This window comes from Tiliqua scincoides, chromosome 7 (assembly GCF_035046505.1).
Source record: "Tiliqua scincoides isolate rTilSci1 chromosome 7, rTilSci1.hap2, whole genome shotgun sequence".
Classification (NCBI taxonomy): domain Eukaryota; kingdom Metazoa; phylum Chordata; class Lepidosauria; order Squamata; family Scincidae; genus Tiliqua; species Tiliqua scincoides.
In genome coordinates this window covers 38,436,887-38,456,481 of record NC_089827.1, presented here as the reverse complement: position 1 = coordinate 38,456,481, position 19,595 = coordinate 38,436,887, and positions in this window count along the sequence as shown.

Here is a 19,595-nt window from a genome sequence, read left to right as displayed (position 1 = left end):
GTTCTTTTTGTCAAGATTCTAGTGTGCTAGCCATGCTAGAATTTTGAAAAGCAAGCTCAGAGCTAGAAAAGATGACCATCTTCATGCAGACATCACTTCCACCTATTAAAAAGAGCGCAGGAACACGGCGGCCTCCAAAGGGTATGACAACAACATGGTGATCCTCCATACCAGGGGTGGGCAAACTATACCTGCTGAAATTCCCTCTTCTTATATGGGAGAAAGCAAACTGGTGTGCTCAGGAACATAGTGAAGCATTCTAAGAGCACAATCCTATCCAGCTTTCCAGTGCCAATGCAGCTGCAATGCAGCTCTGAGGTAAGTGAATAAACATTCCCTTACCTTGAAGAGGTCTCTGTGGCTGCCTCCCCACTGCAGGCTGCAGCACATGCTCCATTGGCATGGCTGCATCAGCACTGAAGGTTGGATAGGGTCTGGCTCTAAGCTTGCCTCCTTCATTATTGTAAGTAAGAAGCAAGTCTGGCCTCCTCTCAACGTTGTCTCAGATAGTGACAAACTCCCTTCCACCTGATTTAGAAGAAGCTCTGAAATTATGAGCTTTCTCAGTGAAAACAGAGAAAAAAAATTGTTTTCTGAATGTTCTTTCCCAGTTTCTAATGTTGCCATGTATGTGCTGATGATGCCACGTAAATGCACCTTCTCCCATAACCTTCTGGGCATTGTAATTTCAAGCACCTGCCATGGTGCAGAGCCTCTTGGAAAATCAGTGCCTTCCAAAAAGCACACCTAGAAACAAAAGAGGGTTTTGGATGCAGAGCCCAAGAACTGCCTAAAATGTTTACAAGAAACAATGGAATGAACTGACCCAAAATAGAAAAGATGCTCACCAAGTAAAAGGTTGCTTAGTGGATGCTCTGGTCATGTTGTCCATGCTGATGAGAGTTTCAGTTAGAATGAGGGCATTAAATTCATTAAATGAATTTTGCAGATATGCCTACAAGACAACTGGCTTTGGACAGCACTGAGCACATGCAGAATTTTGTTTTATATTATGTGCCGGGGGGGAGGATGTGTGCACAATTCATAGCACACCCAAGCATTACGAGCTGGGCAACCAAAATGGATAATTACAAACATTGGCTACATCACTAGCCTCTTTACCTTGTCCCATATGAATGCATAGGAGCCAGTAAAAATACACTAGTCCCTATTTATATGGCCTTATGCCATCATCCAATTATCATCTCTATTCATTCCCTTTTTGCTCTCTAAAGTGTGACCTACACTACAGTGGAACCTGGGAAACTGGCTTTTATATGACAAATGACCTGAGTGTGGAGTGAAGGCTTTCCCTAGTAGATTCCTGCTATTGCAGACTCCAAGGCAGTAGTTTAGTTTTTCCCCTGGAAATGAATGACACCCACATGAAAGACAACTGTTTGCATACATGGAAGAAAATAAAGGAGTATTATTATTATTATTATTATTATTATTATTAGTATTATTATTATTATTATTAACAGTATTTATATACCGCTTTTCAATGGAGTACCCTTGAAAACCTTATGTAGAGAACTAAACTTGCTCTCTTCCCCAGGTTTCCATGACCCTTGAGAACAAAGCCTACTTCTGCCTGCATAACCCCATCCTGGATTTTGTTTCTTGGTCACATGTAAACATGATAGAATGTTGGGGAAGTGCGGTGGAATGTTGGAAATGTGCTTTTGTACATATTGATGTAAATATTGTTCTTAAACTCAGATTAGCGGAGCCACTATGGAACAGAGAAACTGACTTCCTATTCAACATGGGCATAATTACAGATTCTATTCAGTTCCTCTTTATCTTTTACTCGCACCAGTCTGATTGAGAAAATGTTGTTTACCAGTACACAAGCGGAGCTGAAATTCTGAAATGAACAGCTGCCCAAGAGATGTTTCATGTGGAAGCAGGAGAAAAACAGCTGCCCAATCTGCAAAATTCAATCCACCCTACTCTGCACTGCACCAATCAATCCTGCACCGATCAATGCCTTTGGGGCCAGCAAATTTTCATTTTTTTGCTGCCAAAACTGCAGAACAGAATTATTTAACAAGACTGCATCCAGGCTTGAGGCAAAAATATTAACTGTGAATTTCTGAGATGTACAACTGCAGAGCAATCCTCACTTACAAGAAAATGTGGCATTTAAGTGGATACATTATTGGTTCCAGAGGTTGCCTGTTTTCAAATGCCACTATTGACGTGTTTGGACCCTTTTGGATTTTGAAAGATTTAAAGTAGGAGTTTTCAGGTTCCATCGCAGGCAGGAAGCCATTGAAGCAGATTTAAGGTTCAGTCCTCTCCCAGGACTGGCTGCCAGGTTGGATGCAACCAAAAGCTTTAAATTTCTACTTCCGAGGTCCAGGATGCCAGAAGTCTGATGACCTGGGGGAGGGGGGAACATCTTGGACTGAGGTAAAGCCGAGTGATCAAGAGCCAGAGTTAAGTGTTAAAAGGGTGGAGCACAGCAGGAGACTCAATAATAATAATAATAATAATAATAATAATAATAATAATAATAATAATAATAATAGTAATAGTAGTAGTAGTAGTAGTAGTAGTAGTAGTAGTAGTAGTAATAACAATAATAACAATGAAAATTTGCTGGCCCCAAAGGCATTGATCGGTGCAGGATTGATTGGTGTAGTGCAGAGTAGGGTGGATTGAATTTTGCAGATTGGGCAGCTGTTTTTCTCCTGCTTTGGTCTCACTTCTGGCTGCTAATGTTACAATAATAACAATAATAATAACAATAATAACAATAATAACTAGGTATTTATATACCACCTTTCTGGTCATCGGATTACTCCTCTGACTTTATTCAAGGCGGTTTACAAAGGCAGGCGTTTCTAAATCCCTCAAGGGGATTTTTACAATCGTAGAGGTTCTCTCTTTCAAGAACCAACAACATTTCAGAATGGATCTTCCTGGTTTGGTCTCACTTCTGGCCTCCAGTTTTCCCACGCAGGCTGGCAAGCAGCTCCATCTCTCACATGGAGGGCAGCCAAGACGCTTCTTGCTCACACCAAGAGCAGGTGGAATCACTCAGCTGGGCTTGTCAGCTGCTTCAAGGTCTCGCCACTCTCAGCCATTCAGGGAGCTGCTGGAGTCCTCGAACTGGCGACCTTCTGATGTTATCTTCAGGCTAACGGAGGCTCTACCCTCTAGACCAGACCTCCTGCCCATGGCTCTAAAAATGGCTCTAAACTTTGCTCCTCATTTGCCTGAGGAAAAAAGCAAAACACTGGAGAAACTGGATCATTCTGGATGAATTGGCAGCCCCATCCACCATATTTCATACTGCCCTACTTGCATTTTTGGACAGAAGCATAGCCAGAGGGGTGGTGGTGCAGTAAGTACAGCAGGTGTCAGGACGTGCCATGAAAGTGGCCCCGCCCCCTCACTGTCAGAGCCATTCAGAACAGTAATGGCAATGTGCAGTGTGTTGCCACCACTGCCCCAAATGTCTCCAAAGGCAAGCGGGAGGGCCACTACATGGCACATGCCATACCTACACTTCTGCTTTTGGAGGATTTTGATGTTCTGGCTGACCAGGATGCTCTCCCTGCTTCTGGTCCTCAATCATCTCTCTGCATGAAAAATAGAAAAGAAGTTCGGGCCAACTAGTGATGCAGCATACAGACCGTCAGAGTTTTTCCTTTTTCTAAGAGGGGAGGTGGTTAATTCTCCCCTACTTCCTCCTCCCAGGGGGCCAGGCTGACCAGATGTCATAACTGCAAAAGAGGACAAGGCACCCCAAAATGTAGGATATGTCAAAATTAAAGCTAAAAACACTCATATATTGATTTCATGTGGTTAATTTAAACACTATGGGCGCAATCCTATCCTGTGCTGGGACAGGCAAGCCAAGAGGCTTGTGCTATATCCAGCACAGGATAGTGACCATAAGCAGCTCAGTCAGAGGCAAGGGGAAGCTTTTCTTCTTACTCCTGGGTAAGGGCCACTGGCCCCTATGGGTCTCCTCAGACTTGCGCCACATTTTGAGGCGGCACAAATCCAAGGAGAGCAGAGCGGCTTGGAACTGCTCTGTTTTCCCCAGGAATGGGAATTGGCATTCGGCATAACTGTCTCCCACTCTCCACCCACCCCTGGGGCCGCCCACCACTCACCCTGCCCCTGCCCAGGAATGCCCCCCACTCGCCTCCTCCCCGCCCCACCCACTTACCTTTTCTACTTGCGTCGGACCAGCTGGGCCAACACAAGACTCGAGGAGGAAGCGGGTGAGGAGGCTTCTGTCAGTCTCCATAGACCAGCGCTCTTGAGGAGGTCCAATCTTGCCTTAGGGCACGTTAGTGACCTTCCTAGGCCGGCGCAAGGGACTTGCATCAGCCTCAGGGCACTTTTGAATTGTGCCCTATATTACTTATTATTACTTTTACAACTATATTGCATTACGTATCATTTATTAATTGCCTATTTTGAAAATGTGACTGTCAGTGTGATTTTCTCAACCAAATCAGACCATGCTATCAACATATCAACTTTCTGCAGTTTAATAGAAAGTTAATTGTTGAATCAGAATTTGGGCAAGTCTGGAATTGCCACCTGAACTCAACTGTATTTTTCTGATGAATTTATCTTCCTTAAAATGTCTTGGCTTACAACATACTTATAGAACTCTGAGCAAGAAAAATCCTCTTCAAGTAATCATAGCATTCCCTGTACCAAGAAATTACCTCCTCCATCTACTGATATCGCCCCAGCGGACCCAAACCAGTAGCCCTTATTAAAGTTTATTTAGGAGCTTAGCAGAAAATCCTGTGTGTGCTTCCAAAATTTAAGAGTGCCTGACTTTCTCCCACAGTCACATCACTCTGAAAACTCCTAGCTCTATTGAACTCAGTTGGGGGATTGGTATTCAAATCAATCCTCTGTCCCTCAATTAGCACATTAGTGGCCTGGCTGGGACAACTCCTAGCCCCTTTGATTTGCAGATGTGACTAATTAGGCTAGACACACTAAATAAAACATATGTTGATTTCAGTTCTCTCCAAGGGAAGAAGACAATGGAGGACATTTAACGCTCTTTTCCAGGACACCTGGACATGAGGCTAAAAAGGAGGACATATGGGGGGTGAAGACATCTGGTCACCCTGCAAAAGGTAGCTTCCTTGGATCATCCAGCCTACCTTGGACCAGGATTTTCTCTTAAGCTTTTGGCCTTCTGCCTGCCTGCCTGCCTCATCATCATCAGCTTTTAATGTCCTCTTAGATTACACAGGCACAATCCAACTTGTGGCCTCCCAGAGGGTCCAGATCAAGTGTCTCAGTTGTTGTAGCAATGGAACTGTTGATCCACAGGTTCTCATGCTGCTCAGGTTGTTCCTGCGCAGCTTCTATTGATTGCACTTCCTTGGGCCAAAAAAAATGGCAGTTCAAGCCAGGTTGTCCTGGCCTCTTGGGTAATCCAAGACACGGACCCCAAGCAATTTATTTATTTATTTATTTATTTATTTATTTATTTATTTATTAATTATTATTATTATTATTATTATTATTATTATTATTATTATTATTATTATTATTATTATTATTATTAACAGTATTTATATACCGCTTTTCAACTAAAAGTTCACAAAGCGGTTTACAGAGAAATATCAAATAACTAAATGGCTCCCTGTCCCAAAAGGGCTCACAATCTAAAAAGATGCAAAAGAATACCAGCAGACAGGCACTAGAACAGACACTGCTGGGGTGAGGAGGGCCAGTTACTTTCCCCCTGCTAAAAAAAGGAGCACCCACTTGAAAAAGTGCCTCTTACCCAATTAGCAGGGGTTATCAGTATTTTTATCAGTATTTTCATCCCTTTCTATATAAATACTCATACAGCAAATAAAATCAAAACAACCAGCACCTAACTTGCTAAAAGAAGCTAGCAATAACACCATTCAAACAGCACAAGGCAGGGGTCTCTAAACTTTTCGGCCGAAGGGCCGCATCAAATATCTGGCACAGTGTTGAGGGCCGGAAAAAATATATATATAATTTAAATTTAAATAAATACATTGGAGATGAAACTTAGATTACTGAATAAAGGAATGTCAAATGCTCAAATGTCCAGGACTTCTCCAAGCATGAACACAGCCCAAGAAATAAAGCAGACACTTAAATGGAGCCTCATTTCCCCATCCCACAAGCACAACTCTGGTTGTGTTTGGCCAACTGGGCCAGAGGCTCTCAGGGGACCAGAGGCTGCCTGCGGGCCAGATTGAGGCTCGCCGTGGGCCACATTTGGCCCCTGGGCCTTGGTTTGGAGACCCCTGGCATAAGCACACAGGAAGTGAAATAAACAGCTGCAGTCACATAATAACTATCTGCAGAAACTGGTTGGCAAGCAGATTGCCATACTGAATTGCCAGATGCTTCCTGGAATTTGAGATCTTCCTCATCCACCAGAAGACCAAGAGGAAGACTGGTAGACCTCATGGGAAGGGAGAACTCCAGAGCCTGTAGAATAAAATAAAATGAAATGACCCTCTTATGTGTAGTCATCTTAACACACACACACACACACACACACACCCCACACACGCACACATGCATACACACGCAAGGCAGAAGGGAGAACTTGCCTGGGCAGGCTCATATTGAAGGAAGCACTGCTTCAGTAAACTTGCTCATAGTTGCATTAAGCAAGTGCAGTAATAAACTGTGCTTTTTTGCAATTTACTGTGAAATATGTTTGATGCAGGATCCAAGATCTCCTGAGGACAGCTGTTGTGTTATGATATCATCAACATAATATAGTGGGGCACGTGTACGAATCTGTGACAGGTACATGTCCCATTTGGGTCCAGTGCATTTATGCACGCATCTTTCAGTGCTTGTGCTTCATACACACAGTTACACAAAGAGAAGGGAGCGTGAATTGCACAAATGTGCCTGCGTACCAGTCAGACAATATTCTGCACACAGTTGGGGACACTCAAGTATTTCTATACTTGGCAAGGGTGGATCAAATAGGTTTTGTTAGTATCAAAAGATTCGGTTTAAATCAAGAGGCAGTTTGCTAAGTGTTTGCTCCTGCAATGTCTGGAAAAATCTGTTTGTCTCTTGGGCAGAATAGTTTAGAGAGCCAGACCTAATTAAGACATCTGAAATCCATCATTTTGCCCAATTGGGGAAATGTAATGTCTCCCACAGTGCTCATTGCTATGAGTTCAGAGTGTCTAACAACACAATTTATTCTGAAGTGGCATTTCCAAATCAGGGAGACCAATCAACATAATTTTTTTTTCCACTAGGCTCTCAGTGAGTGAAGTGTCCCATGTGACTTTAATATGCCAGGTTGGACCTGTACCATAATTACAGTGTGAATTATCTAAGTTGCCTTGTGCTTCAACTAACCTGGGATTTTGCTCCAGTTACACTTTTGGAAATAAGGGCAGAGAATCCAATTTGCTGAGAATCCTCCCTGCCAGTGACAGGGGCAAAAGAGAACCATTGATCCAGAGCAGTGACATTTTCATGGGGTCTCCATATGCTGCCCTCACAAAGGAATTTAAAAACAGCCATGTTTTAAGGAAGGCATTGTTCTAAATCAGGGGTGGCATCGGGGACAGCCATGTTGGCACTGGCTGAACATCATCAGGGCGTCCTCTTGGGCAGGCTGACCCCTGAACAATCACTAATGGAAGTAGGTGCAGCACCCAATGGCCCAGGAACCTGGTGCCTTTTTAAAATATACCCTTTGATCATGCAAAAGCTCTTGGTGTAGGTTTCTGTACCCTCAAACTTGAGGGTGAACCATAGTTTCTTGAAGAGAGTAAGGATTATTTTTAGAGCTGAACCAAGTGCTTTGACTTGAATTGGGAGCTGTCCTGAAATTGCGCCTGCCCAGCTAACCTCTTTTGCTGCTGCCACTAATACATGTAACATCCCTCTCTGTGGCTGCTGGTTGCCATTTTTCACAATTCCTTTTCATTTGTGCCTCTACAGACAGAAAGCATTGCTTCTGACCTCATTTTGATAGCCACCCTGTAGCCAAAGGACAGGAGAGGGGATCCTGTCCTTCCTGTCCCATTTCTGGATCTGAAAGGGAAAATAATGCCAACAGTCAGTGCAGCAAAAGCTATGAACTATATTTTGGCCTTCTGAATGTGTAAGGCACTGCTTATGTTTGCCTATAGCCTTTCTGGCACCAGATAAAGGTTCAGCGGATCTATTTATTTGCTACTGCCTTAGTTGGAATTTCTGGGAGGGGGGATAACAGTTTCCTGCTGAATTAAGAATTAAGTGGTCATTTGGGATCTTTGGTCACATTCTCTGTGGGTGGCTCCTTGTTATCACAGCTTATTGGGTTTAAAATTATCCCATCAATTACTCAGAGTTCATGTCCCCTATCTCTTACACAGAGATCACAGCTGTTTTTGTCTTCTGGCCATCCTTGAACAGCACTTCCTTTAGAATTCTCAAATGAGTCATCTTTCTCTCCCTCCACTTTGATTTGCTGTACTCTCTGCTACAGGGAATGATCTGACAAGTCTACCTAGACCTGCACCTCAAGCTCTGCTTTCAGAGGAAGATTTATAGCTGCAGAAAGGACATCCACAGTAAACAGGAATTGACCTGCTGCACAGATGACGATGAAATTGTGGTTTCCGCATAATTCTTTGCACCTTAAGATGCTACAACCCAGTTACCACCTAAACGATGTTTGTGGTCTCTTTCTGCATGAATTGTCTGACTACAGCCCATGAATCATAGGTGGGGAATGGAGAGAGAGGGAAAAAGAAGTTAAATTACTTGTCCAGTTCATACAACCCTTTTCTCAAAGTAACTGGACCATTTTTCAAATCATTTATCATATCAGTTATCCCTGAATTGGCTTTCGTGCACAATCAACAGCAACATCTGAATATGACATCTTAGATGTCAATGACTATGTTTTTATTGACTTCCTTGAGGTCCACTTGAGCAACATGAAATGAGAAAAATGGTTTCACCTATTCATATGATACTGTTGATCTTTGTAAGGCTTTGTAAAATGTCAGTTGTCTTTGGGGGGTAGGGATAGGTAGGTTGATATTTGGTTGTATTTATTATTTAATGGAGGGGATGCATGGGTAATGACTGTGGCTGCATCTGTTGATAATATACCATCTATACCACCTACCTAGTACACTTTTAAAGTGATTATAATTTATAATTTATAATGTAAATTTTGAATAAAAATACATAACTCTGCTTGCTTCACTTCACTTCTAACTTTGGAAAACACTGAAATCCACAAACAAACAAACAAATCAATAAAACCGTTTTCACCCATCTCCACCTATGGTGGAATTAGTCGCCAATGGAGGTGTAAGGGGATTTAAATCCCCTTTTACCTCCGAAGTCTCCCAATTTGTCCCCTTCCCCACTGGATACAGCATGCCCATTTTGAGGGAAGGATAGGATTGGGCTTGAAATAATTCTGTACTTTTTGATTGAAAAGTATTCTCCATAATAATAATAATAATAATAATAATAATAATAATAATAATAATAATAATAATAATTTTCCCATTCCACACCACTCATCCAGAGCTGCTATTTTCCCCATGGGATTAAAGATGTTGAAGTTATACCAGTATGTTTTACCCACTGGGGAAATAGAAGTTTCTGAACTGTGGTGGTGGGGAGTTCAGATCACAAATCCCATCTGCGTATCTGGTTTGATCCAGAAAATATTTTTCGTATTTCTAGTTGAATTTGTGGCCAGGGGGAGCATTGTTTCTTCTGTAAAGAATGCCATACTTCTTAAAGGCCAGATTAACAAACACCAGAATAATTTAAAGATAATTACATAAAAGATTGGCTTCCTTGTTCATTCAGCTCTCTGTGGCTCATCTGACAAGGGGGAAAAATTGCACAGATGTGTTCGTTAGTGCCAATTATAGTGTGGTGTTGTGATCAGAGCAAGAAAATATCTGTATACAGCAAATGACTTAAGAGCAGCTGTTCATTTTGCAAAGGTCACCCAAGTAAATAACATGTGGGAATGCCATCCTGCCACTATTAATATGATGCAACATTTATTCAATAACCCAAAGGTTAAAGGTTTTATTCCTTCTTCCAGTTCACCTGCTGTATCTTCTTGTTAACATAAGAAAGATCTCTTTGATGTAGTCCATCATCCATAGCTAGGAAGGGAAAAATAATCTTTCAAATCCTTAGGTTTTTCATAATCACAAACCTAATCTTTATACTTTCATCGTCAAATACCTTCTGAAATGAAAAATATAATAGGCTTTAAAATAATGTGCAGTAGCTACAAAGGGAACCTTATTATAAATTCATATTCATTGCAGTTCTCCAAAGTTTGTTTTTCTCGCCAAATTTTGATCTTATGTAAATTAGAGCCCAATTCTATTGCCCCCCCCCCGCCAATGCAACAGTCCCAAAACAACTTCCACTGCATTTGGGGGGGGGGATGGTCCAAGAGGTCTCCTCTGGGTAAGGGAACCATCATTCTCTTACCCAGGGGTAAGCTTCCATTGTACAGGGGATCTACCCAGATCTGAGCCAATGGATCAGGTTCAGGAAGGAGTATAGGATATGATGTGCACCAGAACTGCTGATCCCACTCCTCCCGTTTCTCTCTCCCCCACCCCTCCTGCCTCTCCCTTAACTTCTTCAGCAAGTGGAGACAGTGTGATGGCACCAGGCCTTGTCGGTGCTCCTGGCAGTATACTGTGATGCACTGTCGGAGCGCCTTTTCCAATTGGTGCTGACTGCTTTACGGCAGTCAGTACCACCGCAAGTGGTGCACTGCCAGTGGATGGCATACTTAGGATTGGAGCCTTAGTGAAAGATTTGGCTTCTATTTAACTTTCACTCTGTAGATGCTAGTTCCCGTTTAGTGTGTTCTAGTAAAATTAAAGTTCCCTTAAAAACACATCTGAGTAAGTGTGCACGAGCTGACACATATGTGCAAGGTGTGTTGTTAGCACTCTTTTACACATTTCAATCTATTGCTATATTGCATGACTATGACACATTTTTTCTGCCTTCCATTTCAAGCACTTCCCAGGTCTTTTGTGCTTCACTGTCAATCCACACTAAGCACACACTCTGCATCTAGCTCTGGTGCCAGATTGGTGAGGCCCTGGCACAAAGCCCTGCACTGGGCCCCTAATGGCATCTCAGAGATGCCTCTTGTTGGAGTGTTGGCATGACCACTGGGACTGGGGGCTAGCATGGCCATGTGGGACCTCTGACAGTCATGAGCTCTTTTCCCACTTCTCACCTAACTGACCTCTGATGCAATTCATGTGTACAACACAAGTCATGTTGCAGGGGATGGTTGATAGCCATAGGCAAACTGCCTTTCATGAGACTCTGGGTGATAGCTAGAGGTGCAATTTTTCAGTAATAACAAAATAAAAATACATAGGACTGCTTTCTGTATGCTTTTTTCTCAAGATTCTACATTTTTGTTTTTAAAAAATCTGTGAAAAAATAAACTGGGAAATATGTAGAAAAATAAATAATGGGCTCGACTGGGGGGGTACGTGGGTAATGAATGTGGCTGCATCTACTGATACTATACCACCTATATCACCTACCTGGTACACTTTTAAAGCCATTATAATGTATTAAAACGCGCCCTTGAAATAAAAACATATAGTTTGTCTTCACTTTTTTCCTTGGGAAAAAAACAAAATCTGCAAAAAAAAATAAAAACATTAAAAAAAAATAAATACACCTCTAGTGATAGCCTCAGATGACGTTCCAATGCTAGATGAAATAGATGCTACAAAGGACAGAGTTAATCTTGGGCAATACATTTACCCTCCACTATGAGTAGTTCTCATTCTCCTCAGTTAGGATGGCCAATGCGCTCCTGAATCTCAGAGAGGGCAAGTCTCCATTACTTTCTCCCACAGTGAGGTACTGTAGGTAACCCCTTGTCACTCTGGGGGTAAGTGACTGTGTAGGGTTTTTGCCTCAGTCTACTTTTGTATGAAACCAGTAGATACTTGCAACTTTTGTTCTCCTCCCCACAATTTGGCTAATGTCAGTATTTGTGCTACCCACCACTCTCACTATGTCTTATAGAGAGGCTGAAGTCATGTCCATGAGAGCCAGGGTAGTGTAGTGGTTTGGGAAGTGGACTTAGACCTGGATGATCCAGGTTCAAATCTCCGCTCAGCCACAAAGCTTCCTGGGTGACCTTGGGCCAGTCACTTTCTCTCAGCCTCACCTACCTCACAGGGTTGTTGTGAGGACAAGAAGGAGGGGAGGAGCAGCTGTGTAAACCGCCCTGAGCTCTTTGGAGGAAGAGCAGTATAAAAATGGGAATAAATAAATAAATGTCCATGGCCCAAGTACTGGGAGCCCTATGTCACCTCTGAGCTGTTTTTATTGACCTCCTGTTGGGCCAGTCCAGCTATGGAGCTTCCAGAATGGCAGCCCCAACCCTGACATTTCCTTCAAAGCAACTTGCCCACTGTCACTCATCTTGTCATTGGAGAATCCCTTTCAAGCTTCTGGAGAACTTCACCGCTTTCCCCATGACACAGTGAATACCAACACCCCGTAATAGTCAGTTATTTAGAATCTTGAGAAAAAAGCAGTACAGCACTGGCAGTTTCGCTTACAACCATACACAACAGCAATTATTGAGGATAATGCAGAGTGCACGCGAGGTGTGTGTAGGATGTGAAATGCTTACCCATGGTAAATTTGCCTTTTTTTTTTTTGCGCTGTTGTTATTCATGTTCAAAAATGTCCTTGACACAAATTGCTACTTGGTCCCTAACTCACAGCTGCCTTTTAGTTTCTACTTGAGTCTTATGAGCCACAGAACAAGTTTCTGTTTTATATTTAGCAGGCAACTAGCAATTAACCAACTGAGAAAAGCATTTGAGAACCACCAGTCACAAGCACTGCCTGTACTACTGTAGACAGTTGTCACCGGGGGGGGGGGGGGGATTATAGCAGTAACAGAGATTTGAATAGAAATTATTATTATTCACAGTATTTATATACCACTTTTCAGCTAAAAGTTCACAAAGTGGTTTACAGAGAAAAATCAATTAACTAATGGCTCCCTGTCCCAAAAGGGCTCACAATCTAAAAGATGCAAAAGAACGCCAACAGACAGTCACTCGAACAGACACTGCTGGGGTGAGGTGGGCCAGTTACTCTCCCCCTGCTAAAAAAAAAAAGAGCACCCACTTGAAAAAGTGCCTCTTAGCCATACAAGGGGGCATAGAAATGGTGACTTTGATCGGGGGGGGGGGAAGTTGCACAATGGATGCTTGCAACTAATGCATTGGTTGGCACAGGATTGGCCAGTGAACAGGGCCAAGTTCTTTCACTCTTCCTGCCACTTAAGTGTTTTTGAAAAAACATTATTTCATGACTGAGGCTGAAAGCACCAGGCCAGCACATGCATAATCCCCAAGCCAAACTACATGTTATACTCACTGCCCAATCCTGACCTTCCAAACACAGAAGCATACAGCCAAACCATGGAAGTGCATGCTGCATCCTCTGATGGGGGGGGGGGGGCAATGTGATCAGGAGGCCTGCGTTCAGGGGATTTGATGGCCTGTGGTCTTCTGAGACCTATGCCAGTTATATAGCTGGTGTAGGTCTGAGAAGAGCCAGGGGGCGGGGCGGGGCAGGGCAGGCCAAAAAACGGGGATCAAGATCTAGTATGCATGACTGCTACCTGATCCAACCCCTCTCTCACCCAAAACACCCCATTACTCCCCCTCCCTGCCCACCCCTGCCGCCAACATACCACCTCTGCTGAGCTTTCTGATGGTGTGGGCACAGTGGATGGTGTGGGCACCCTCTGATGGGGGGGGGCAATGTGATCAGGAGGCCTGCGTTCAGGGGATTTGATGGCCTATGGTCTTCTGAGACCTATGCCAGTTATATAGCTGGTGTAGGTCTGAGAAGAGCCAGGGGGCGGGGCGGGACAGGGCAGGCCAAAAAACGGGGATCAAGATCTAGTATGCATGACTGCTATCTGATCCAACCCCTCTCTCACCCAAAACACCCCATTACTCTTCCTCCTTGCCCACCCCTGCCGCCAACATATCTTCTCTGCTGAGCTTTCTGATGGTGTGGGCACAGTGGTTGGCCATGTGTACTGGCAGCCCCATTGCTGCTGTGTATGCAGTGCTTGACAGAGAGGGCCTTCTACTAGTGAAACACTTGTTCCTTCAGTGGAAGGTGCCATAGGATTGGGCCCTAAGTGCAGCATCAGCACTGAAGTGCACAAGTACATTGGTTGGCAAATTGTTTCTCATCCCAGTGTTAAAGAATTGATATTAACCTTTAAAGCTTTGCCTGGAACTGAGTTTTGCACATGCCCAATCTCGTCTGATCTCGGAAGCTAAGCAGGGTCAGGCCTGGTTAGTACTTGGATGGGAGACCGCCTGGGAATACCGGGTGCTGTAGGCTTATACCATAGTCTTTCGAGACTGAAGGTGCCAACCAACCGGGGGAACTGAGTTACTATATGACTCCCTCCAGGCTCTACAAGCAGTCTCTGAAGTCCCCATCATCGGGATGCCTTTGACGCAAATACAACTGACAGATACTAGAGATGGGGCTTTTCCAGATATCTGCCAAGCCTTTAACAGATATCTGTCTGCTTTTGAGAAGGTAATGAAAACTTTCCTCTTTCACAAAGTTTTAGGTGTTGGTTTCAACTTTCTTTCTTTTTTTTTTATATTGCATTTTGTTTTTATAGTTTGATCGCTGCTAGCTGCCATTGGGGGGGGGTCTTGTTCTCAAGGCAGGATATAAATATTTTAAATCAATGTATCACGCATATACTCCTAAAGCTTTCTGATGGGCATATTGCCATCCTACCATTCCCCCATCCCCTGCCCTCACATACGTTTTTCTTGCCATGGCTGGGTTGATCCACAAATACTTGTTTTCCCCTCAATTTATGTAATTTCAAATGATAATGTTGTAAATCTGAGTTGGGTGAAAAGCAATCATCCTAAGTAATAACGCAATAAATCCACACCATTATATCAGGACATCATGTTCTCCAAGTGGCGCTCAACCATTTTAGCAAGGCTATTTGTATGAGGTTATTTGGGAAACAAGGGAAACAATTAAGCCAAATGTCGCTTTCGCAGCAGGGATATAAATAATAAGTGGAATGGAACATGTTGCATCATCTGTAGATGGAAATTAGTAGCTCGGGTCATCCTATATTATCAAGTAGCATTATTTACAACCAAAAATAACAATTACAGAGATAACCAGGGTGAAATTAGCAGTATCACTGGCATTATAAAAGTCACTGTTAGTCTTGCTTATTAATACCTCCCACAAGACCTAAAATGCAGGAATAATGTAGAGGGAAATAAGTCATTTTAAGCTTGAAAATGGCTTTATCAGGTGATGTAAAATAAAGAAAAAGCTTTATTTCTAAATTGTGGTGTTTGGGGAAGGGAGACAGAGAAGAAACATTTCCAAAGGCTTGGCCAGGATATAAAAACAATGAGTCCTTTTCAGATGATCTCAGTGAGTTCAACGAATGTGTTGGGAGATGCTTAGCACCATGACTATCAGCCACACTGCCAAACGTCCATGCATTCACCATTCAAGGTAAAGGACACACTTCCATCACCTTCAGGAAAAACAAAACAAAACACTACACTCAGCACAAGGTTGTATTCTCTGAAGGCTGGTATCCCAATCTCAAAAAATTTTAAAAAAAAGTGAAATTTAAAGCCAATTTTAGGGTTCCTCTAAAGAAACATCTGAGAATTTTCAAGGACAGCCAAACTCATTTCCGTAAGACAAGTGACATTTTTCAGGGGACTTGTGCACATCCCATCCTTGACTTTGACAACGTTTGCTACATGACCAAGAGGAAATGCACATGCAGATTATGTAACTTCAGCAAACTGCCTTATTTGCTCTTCCTCCCCCGCACATATGTATTCTGTGTGTCTCTGTGTGTGTCTTCACATGGTCTGGGCTGGATTAATTACTGTCATCTCCACCACTTACTCCACTCTATATCCAATTAACGGCCATGACAACTACTAATTAGACTGCAGCTAGTGACTTTCACACTCCTTTTCCTTGCTGATTAACTCAGTTGACAACAGCTGAAGCATCAAACGAGCTTCTAAGAAAAAGGATTTTTCTGTTCTCCATCTCAAGATAGGGGACGGGAGTCCAGCTTGCATGCTCCTTTCCCTTGGTCTGCTTCCTCTCATAGGATGCGGTTTTTGTAGCCCATATATTGAAAAAGAGAGAAAGAATCACTATTGTATGTGAACTCCCTGCTCCATTTATGATAGCCATCTTTTCACACTTCCCCCCCCCCCACACACACACACATTTCGGGCCCAATCCTATCCAACTTTCCAGCTCTGGTGTAGTCACAATACAGCCCCATGGTAAGGGAACACATGTTCCCATACCTTGAGAAGGTGCCAGTGACCGCCCCTCCACCACTGGATGCAGCACACACACCACTGGCACAACTGCACCAGTACTGGAAAATTGGATAGGATTGGGCCCTTCATCCACACATGGAGGCACACATGGTTTCATTTATGTATCTCTCTGCTGGGCCATGGTCCCTGGCTATGCAGTCCATCGTGATGCAGCAGGCTAATGATAGGATTGGACTGTTAGCGTCTGATCTTGTAAAACTCTCACGAGTATTAGTAGAGTTATATGTGCGTAAGGGTCATACTTACATTCTACTGCATACATATTGGGCAGGGGGAGGAGCTTGTGTTTGCAAACTGGTTTGAAATACGGCCAGCTAACACAATCCTGCTTTCCTCTATACCAGGGGTGCCCAAACCCCGGCCTGGGGGCCACTTGCGGCCCTCGGGGCATTTCAATCAGGCCCTCGGGGAGCCCCCAGTCTCCAATGAGCCTCTGGCCCTCCAAAGACTTGCTGGAGCCCGTGCTGGCCTCTCAGTAAGAGAAAGACTGTTCAACCTCTCACTTGAGCTGTGGGACAAGGGCTCCCTCCACTACTTGCTGTTTTACGTCTGTGATGCAGCAGTGGCAGCGAAGGAAAGGCTGGCCTAGCTTTGTGCAAGGCCTTTTATAGGCCTTGAGCTACTGCAAGACCTTCATTCATTCACACAAGTTCCAGCTCTAATATATTCATTTATGTAAATTTATTCAAATTGTAAATTGTAAATTAATTCTTTTTTTTCCTGGCCCCCGACATAGTGTCAGAGAGATGATGTGGCCCTCCTGCCAAAATGTTTGGACACCCCTGCTCTATACTGATGCCCCCCCCCCCGTGTATCCGCAGGGGATACGTTCCTGCACCTGCACATACAGAAAACACGGATAAAAGGGAACCCTATATTTACTGTGGTGCCAAGCACTTGTCTCTTTTCTGTTGCAGTCTGTTATAGAACGCTAGAGAGGAACATAAGAAGCAGCCAACCAGAACACTGGAGAAGAGAGACTAAGAGAATGCTAACAGGAAGCAGGAGAACAGAGGTCGGCATGAGGAGGGCTCTTCGCCATCTATCCCTGGTCAGTTCACAGGAGAAATTGACTATTAATTCTGATAAAACAAAAGTGCTGGTTTTTGCTAGACGTTATAAGGCCTTTCGATGGCTCCTAAATGGGAAACCCATTGAGCAGGTTAAAGTAATAAAATACCTGGGGGTGATTTTTCACTATCAAGGAGGCAGTTTGGCCCATAAAAACCTATGTCGGTCAATCAGCACAGAAAACATCTAGTGCCATTTATCGTTTTTATTCATCTAAAGGCGCCAAATTTCTCCCTGCGGCTTTAAGGCTGCGTACTGCTAAAACCAGGGTTCAATTGCTTTATGGTTCTGAGATCGCCCCATATTTAAAGACCAGGTCTCTGGAGGTGATCCAGACCAAATTCTTGCGTCAACTGATGAATGTTCCCCGATGTGTGCCGCATACTGTGGTTAGGCTGGAATCCGGTACCCCAAGTATAGAGATGTCGATGTGGCTAAATACCTTACATTACTTTTTGAAGATTCTCTCGAGACAGGATAACTTTACTTATTTGATCTTTTTGGATCCTTTTGTAGGCACCTGGGGAAAAAGGTGCTTGGACCATTTTAAACTGCGATCTTTCCCCAGAGTCTTTAATGATGATGAGCCCGGGAGACGCAAAAGAAATTTTGTGTCAGAGGTTGGTGGACCTTGAAATGAGATCTGCGAGAGCTAGACTTTCTGTGTATGTTTTTCTTGGGGATCAAGCTCTTGTACTTTCTCCTGCCAGATATTTTTATAATATTGTTATTCCTAAATTTAGGATTGCTTTTACTAAAGCCAGGTGTAATGTACTTTTATCAGCAGTCCTTTTGGGACGTTATGCAAGGCCCCTGCCCTCATAATGTGGGGGAGACGACTGCCCACATTGTTTTGCAATGTCCATATTATGATGATCTGAGATCTAAATTTATTTCCCCGATTTTCGGTACTGAAACGGGAATGCAGGTGGAGGAGCAGCTTGCTTTTCTGCTATTTGATGTACACTCTGATATATCATTCAGGGTTGCCTGTTTCTGTTATGCTGCACAGTTGGTAAGAAAGAAAATTGAGAGTGCAAATCTCTGATTTTATATATGTGTAAAGGGGTGTTGTGTTAATTTTGTGTATTTTGTTTTGTTGTCTGTGATTAGCTGGTCGGATGATCGTAAATAAAGTATCTATCACAGTTGATCTTAAAAACAAATATACAATTGAAGCCAGAAGTATTTTTATTAGGTATGACAGATGAGTATGTGGAAAGAAAAAATGAAGTTTTATTTTTGTATATGATAAGTGCTGCCAGAATACTTTATGCTCAAAATTGGAAGACTATGAATATACCTTCAGTGGAGGAATGGTGGATAAGACTTATGGATTATGCGGAGATGGATAAATTAACAATTTTGCTTAGGGAGAATTCAAAAGAAAACTTTTTGAAGAATTGGAGTCCAGTTATTGATTTTTTGAATCAGAGAGAGGATGGGGATTTGAGGTATTTTGGATTTGAAGATTGATTTTGAAGTATTAGTGGTATAGATTAATATTTGTTAATGTTTGGACTGTATGTATTTGGATTATAAGTATGGAAATGTTTTGGCTTCGCTCGTGCTGCTTTATTAGAATTTTGTTTATGTATGTATTTGTTTTTCTATTTTATGTTTATTGTAGTTAAATAAATAAATAAACAGAAAAAAGTAAAGTATCTTTCCAGTGCTTTTTTTGAAAAAAAAAGAAAAAGAAAAAGGTGCAGGAACTCACAATTTGTTAATCTTTTATTTATTTATTTATTTATTTATTTATTTATTTATTTATTTTTGAACCATTTTTTTATTGGAGAAATAAAATATTTTTTATGTGCTTCCCCCTAAAGATGAACAAACTTCTGAGTAGACATGCATAGGATTGGGCCATGCATGATGGCAGCCTCAGGGCCCAATCCTGTGCCTGTCTACTCAGAAGTCAGTCCCATTAGAGGCAGTGGGGCTTCCTCCCAGGAAAGTGTGGAGAGGACTGCAGCCTCAGAGCCCCTCCTCTGCCTGTCTACTCAGGCTGCAAGGCTATGACACTTTCCCGGGAGGAAGCCCCATTGGACACAATGGAACTTA